Raw genomic sequence first — 6,279 nt, forward strand, 5'->3', positions numbered from 1 at the left:
GGTTAACGTACACAGAATGGGGCCCCTATGCTCCTTCCTTCCTGCGTCAAGACAGCCCTAGAGCCAGCTGTGTGTGGCAGAAACCAAAAAAGCTAAGACCATCCTGGGTTGTATAAACAGAGGGCATAGAGTCAAGACCACGTGGAGTGTTACTGCCGCTTTGTAAAGCCTTAGTAAGGCCACACCTGGAATAATCCAGCTTTGGACACCATGTCGCAAAAACAAAGATGTTGTGACTTTGGCAAAAGTGCAAAGAAGAGCAATTTAAGATGATCGAAGGCCTGGAGACTAAAACATACAAAGAATGGTCGCAGGATTTGAATTTGGCCAGTCTAGCTAAAAGAAGGACCAGAGGGGGACATGATAGCATTCTTCCAATATTTGAGGGGCTGCCCCAAAGAGGAGGGGGTCAACTTGTTCTCCAAAGCACCAAGAAGGCAAGACAAGAAACAAGGGATGGAAACTCATCCAGGAGAGAAGCAACTTGGAACTCAGGAGAAACTTCCTAACAGTTTGGACAATTAACCAGTGGAACCGCTTGCCACCAGAAGTAATCCAACACTGGAGACTTTTAAGAAGAGACAAATGGACAGTCACTCATCTGAAATGGTAGCCAGTGTCTTCTCTGAGCAGGGGGTTGGACTAGAAGACCTCCAAGGTCCCTTCCAATTCTGTTATTCTGTTTTCGGATGGTTGCTCTTAGAGGTCTTCAGGGACCCTACGCCAGGCCCAAGGCCTCTCCCCATGGATGCAACCTCTTCCAGAGCTCATAGATTTCCTCCCCCCATTTCCACCCAAGGTGCATTCAACTCAAACAATGTCCAGGTCAAGATGGCAGCCACCGGGCTGTGACCGAATCCCCACCCTGATGAGTTGAATGTAAAAAAACAACAGACGAAGGTTGCGTCAAATTCCTGCGGCTGCCATCTTGACTTTTTCGACCCCACCCTGCAGGCCCCATCCCTGCTCTTCCTCATCTTTCCAAGCCCTCCTCCCAAAGCATCTTTTCTTCACCCCCCCATGGTAAAGGGTCTCCTGCTTGAGCCAGGGCTGGGGTGGGCGGGCTGGACTAGAAGACCTCCAAGGTCCCTTCCAGCTCGATTCTGATTCTGATGAACTGGAATGTGCCCTTGGGCCTGGCTGATAGAGGATGGCCATGGTGCCAACAGTCAAGAGACTCAAGGACTACGTTGACCCCGAGGGGTTAACCCTCAGTTGGAAGACCAGACCTTGTTGAAGATGGCTCATGGGTCCTTTTGAAGATAGTTTGGGAAGAGATGCTGGCTTGCTGCCTTTTAATCCCTGGTGTCCTCTCTAAACAAGATGTTTCCTTCTTCTTTCCTTCCTTCTTTGGTGATCTCTTCCCTCATCCCTGATCTATTTTGTTCCTCCTTTCCTTCTTTCCCTCCCCCTATCCCATCTGCACCATGCCTTCTTGCCTCCATCTTTTCTTTTTCCTTCTTCTCCATCTTCTATTCCTTCTTCTTCTCCGTTTTGTCCATCTTCTCCTGCTCCTTGAGCTCCTCCATCTTCTCCATCCACATCATCTTCTCCATCTCCTTTTCCTTTTTCCCCATCTCCACTTTCCTCATCTTTTCCTCCACCTCCTCCTTGATCTTCTCCATCTCCAACTCCTTTACCTTTTTCCTCATCTTCTCCGTCTTTTTAGTCTTCTCATCTCCTCCTCCCTCCATCTCCTTCTTTTACTCCCTCTCCATCTTTTCCTTCTCCTTCTCCTCCATCTCCATCTCCTTCTCCTCCTTCAGAAATGGTCACAAAAGGGATCTCCACATTTTCCTGCATGCAAGGGAATGCTTGGAAAATGCAGATCCAGAGCAATAATTTTGCAAACTTATGTGTAAAAGCAATTAACTTTAATCCTTAGTTATTAATCTTTTCCCCCTGACTCTACACTTTCTAGCTACCACTTGCGATATATGAATATATATATATACATGCATATATGCATCCACTTATGGAGACACCTTCTGTGCATATATTGACAGTGGAAGGGAAAACGTCTGGCATCACTTTTAGCTGGAGAGGGCAAGTGGGAAACTCATGCAATGCTAGGTGTATCTCTGCTTGCAATTGTTTTAATCTACTCTTCCTTTTGCTTAATTTTTCTCCCTCCCCCCTTTTTTTCTTTTTCTCACTCCTTCCTTTTCTTCTGTCATTCTTCCTTCCTGCCTTCCCCCTTTCTGTTCCTTCCAGGTTCCTCCCTCCCTCCTTTCATCCCTCTGTTCCTCCCTTCTTTTTCTGTCCTTCCTTTCACTCTCATTTTTCCCCTCCTTCCTTTCCTTCTCTTATCATATTCCTTGTTTTTCCTTCCTTCCTTCTTCCCTCCCTCCCCGCCTCTTTTCCTCTCTCCCTCCCTTCCTTCCTTTTCCTTGCTTCCTCTCCCTTCTTCCTCCCTCTGTTCTCCCCTTCTTTTTACTCTCAATCCTCCCCTTTACTCTCATTTATTTGTCTATCCTTCCCTTCCTTACCACTTCATCCTTCTTTTCCTTCCCTCCCTCCCTCTCTCTCTTCCTCTCCTTCCCTCCCTCCCTTCTTTTCCTTCCTTGCTTCACCTCCCTCCCTCCGTTTGTACCTCCCTTTTTTCTCTCAATCCTTTCTTTTGCTCTCTCATTTCTTTTTCTCTCTTCTTTCTCTTTTCAAGCCTTCCTTGCTCCCTCCCCCTCCCTCCCCCCCCTTCCTCCCTCCCTTCCCTCTCTCCCCTTCCTTCTTCCCCCCTCCCTCCCTCTCTTCCTCCTCCCTCCCCCACCCTCCTCCCTCCTTCCCCTTCCTTCTTCCCTCCCTCCCCATCCTCCCTCCCCCCACCCTTCCTCCCTCCCCCTCCCCTCCCTCTCTCCTCTTCCTTCTTCTTCTTCCCTCCCTCCCCATCCTCCCTCCCCCATCCTTCCTCCCCCTCCCTCCCTCCCTCCCCTCCCCCCCCTCCTCCCTCCTTCCCCTTCCTTCTTCCCCTCCCTCCCCATCCTCCCTCCCCACCCTTCCTCCCTCCCCTCCCTCTCTCCTCTTCCTTCTTCCCTCCCTCCCCATCCTTCCTCCCCCTCCTCCTTCCCCTCCCTCCCTCCCCACCCTCCTCCCTCCTTCCCCTTCCTTCTTCCCTCCCTCCCCATCCTCCCTCCCCACCCTTCCTCCCTCCCCTCCCTCCCCTCTCCTCCCTCTTCCTTCTTCTCCCCTCCTCCCCATCCTCCCTCCCTCCCTCCCTCCCCAGTCCCCCACATGCCCCATTTCAGCCGGGAAGGCCTCCTGCAGCACCAGAGGCACCATGGGCTGGCCCTTGGCTCTTTTCAGGCAGTCCCCGTGGGCTGATTTAAGCCCACCGCAGGCCCACGAGCCTTGAGTTTGACAGCCCCGCTTTATCGAGTGATTCAAGCACGTGGAAGTGAATCTCTGTTTGTTCAGGGTTACCTGAGTAGCGCTCCTGGTTCCTGTGGTCTGCATTTTTTCCCCCCTCTGGGAATCCATTCCGTTGCCAGCTTTGTCTGCAAGGGGTATGAATCCTTCCTTTCCCCACCATCCAGTCAGAGCTGAAGAAGCTTCTCGGGTGAGAAGCGAAACTTCCTCAAAAGAAAAAAAAACAAGAAAGTCCAGTTTGCCTCCTGGGAAAAAAACAAAGCAGCTTTGGACATTCTGGTTTTTCTTTCGAAGGGGTTTCGCCTCTCCTCCGAGAAGCTTCTTCGCTTCTGAAGTGAAGCTGAATGGCAGAACTGAAGAAGTTTCTTGGATGAGAAGGGAAACATCTTCAGAAGAAAAACCAGAAAGTCCAGTTTGCCTCCTGAAAAGAAAAAAAAGGGGCACCTTTGGGACTTGCCGCCAGATCTTCTGCGCAATCAAATGGGGAAAACCAGCTCCAGGAAGGTGAGGATGAAACTCGGCTGCCTCCCTCTGGCGTCTGGGGGTCTCTGCTGGTGGAATTGATGCCTGCATGGAGCCCAGAAGCTGAGAGGAGGCAGGGAAAAAGGCATCGCCCACAAGTTCTGCCAAACTGGAATGGTCAGATCTGATCAGATAATCAGAGTTGGAAGGGACCTTGTAGGTCATCTAGTCCAACCCCCCTCTGCCCAAGCGGGAGACCCTACACCATTTCTGACCGAGGGCAGTCCAGTCTCTTCTTGAAAGTCTCCAGGGATGAAGCTCCCACAACTTCTGAAGACAACTCCTGTTCCATGGGTTGATTGTTCTCACAGTCAGAAAGTTTCTCCTTATTTCCAGGTTGAATCTCTCCTTGTTCAGTTTCCATCCATTGTTCCTTGTCTGGCCTTCAGATGCCTTGGAAAATAGCTTGACCCCTTCCTCCTCCTCCTCTCTAGGGCAGCCCCTCAAATATTGGAAGGCTGCTCTCCTGTCTCCCCTGGTCCTTCTCTTTCCGAGACTAGCCAGGCCCAGTTTCTGCAACTGTTCTTTGTATGTTTTAGTCTCCAGTCCCCTTTTTAGTAACCTAGGACTATCACTAAGTGTTGTATCTTACGATTCTTGATGAATATATTTTATTTTTCCTTTATGTACACTGAGAGCTTATGCACCAAAGACAAATTCCTTGTCCAATAAGTAATTCACACTTGGCCAATAAGGAATTCTATTCTATATTCTACAGTATATTCTGTATTCTACATTCTACTCTACCCTGCCCTACTCTACTCTACTCTATTCTCCAATATTATTCTCTATTCTATTCTTTATTTTGATATTCTGTTCTGTTCTGTTGTTGCCACCGTCGTTAGGCGAATCGCTGCGGTTGTTAAGTGAACCAGGCTTCCCCCGTGGACTTCCCTTGTCAGAAGGTCGCAAAAGGGGATGGCGTAACTCTGGGGACACTGCGACCGTCGTAAATAGGAGACAGTGTCCCAGCTTGTGAATTTGGAGAGGGATGCTGTATCGGTGGTAAGTGTGAACAATGGTCAAAGGTCCCTTTTTTCAGTGCCGTTGTAACTGCAAACGGTCACTAAATGAACCATCGTAAGTCAGGGACTGTCGGTAAACGAGTTCCAACCACTCTTCAGGAGAAAAACCTGCAGGGAGATCCTTCAGTTTGGGGGTTGCCTCAGTGGAGGTTTAGTGTCAAGGTCACCAGAATCAGAATCAGAATAGAGCTGGAAGGGACCTTGGAGGTCTTCTAGTCCAGCCCCCTACTCAGAGAAGAAACCTGATCCCATTACAGACAAATAGCTGTTCAATCTCTTCTTAAACGCCTCCAGTGATGAAGCCCCCACAACTTCTGGTGGCAAGCAGTTCCCCTGGTGAATTGTCCTCCCTGCTAAGGAAGTTTCTCCTTCGTTCTACTTTGCTTCTCTCCTTGATGAGTTTCCATCCATTGCTCCTTGTCTTGCCTTCTTGGTGCTTCTTGGACAACAAGTCGACCCTTTAGAATAGACTCTGGAAGGGGCCTTGGAGGTCTTCTAGTCCAGCCCGCTGCTCAAGCAGGAGAACCTATACTATTTCAGATAAGTGGCTGTCTAGTCTCTTCTTAAAAACCTCCAGTGATGGAGCACCCATGATTTCTAGTGGCAGGCTGTTCCACTGGTCAATTGTCCTCCCTGTTAGAAAGTTTCTCCTTAATTCCAGGTTGCTTCTCTCCTGGATTAGTTTCCATCAGCTGCTTGTTGTCCTGCCCTCAGGTGTTTTGGGCTGGAATGCTGCTATCATGTCCCCCTTTCTTTTCTCTAGACTAGCCAAGCCCAAATCTTTGCAACCGTTCTTTCTATGTTCTTCATAACCGTTCTTCCTATACCTAGAGGTGCAGCTCCCGCCTCACAATCAGGGGGTGTGAGTTCGATCCTAGGTAGAGGCTAATATTTGGAATAGACTCTCCTGCTCGAGCAGTGGGTTGGACTAGATGACCTCCAAGGTCCCTTCCAATTCTGTTGTTCTATGACAGAGGTCTCCAAACTTGGCAAGTTTAAAGACTCGTGGACTTCAAACTCCCAGAATTCTCCAGCCAGCATAGCTGATTGGCTGAGGATAGCTTGGCGGAGGAATTCTGGGAGTTGAAGTCCACGAGTCTTAAAGTTGCCAAGTTTGGGTACCCCTGTTCTATGTTCTATGACAAGGGTCTTCAGGCTCGGCAACTTTCAGGCTTGGGGACTTCAACTCCCAGGATTCCTGAGCTAACATGACTGGAGGAGGAATTCTGGGAGTTGAAGTCCCCAAGTCTGTCAAGTTGTTTTATCCCCCTCTTCCGGCTCCTCCGCCAGCCCCGCCCCGCCCTTTGCTTCCGGCACTATATAAAGGGCGGCGTCGGCGGCGCCAGGCTCCACTTGACTCCACAGCGGG

The sequence above is a fragment of the Notechis scutatus genome, unplaced genomic scaffold (genome assembly GCF_049901735.1).
Source record: "Notechis scutatus isolate UNSWTSFEM ecotype Mainland unplaced genomic scaffold, rNotScu1.2 NSCUSCF20, whole genome shotgun sequence".
NCBI classification, from domain to species: domain Eukaryota; kingdom Metazoa; phylum Chordata; class Lepidosauria; order Squamata; family Elapidae; genus Notechis; species Notechis scutatus.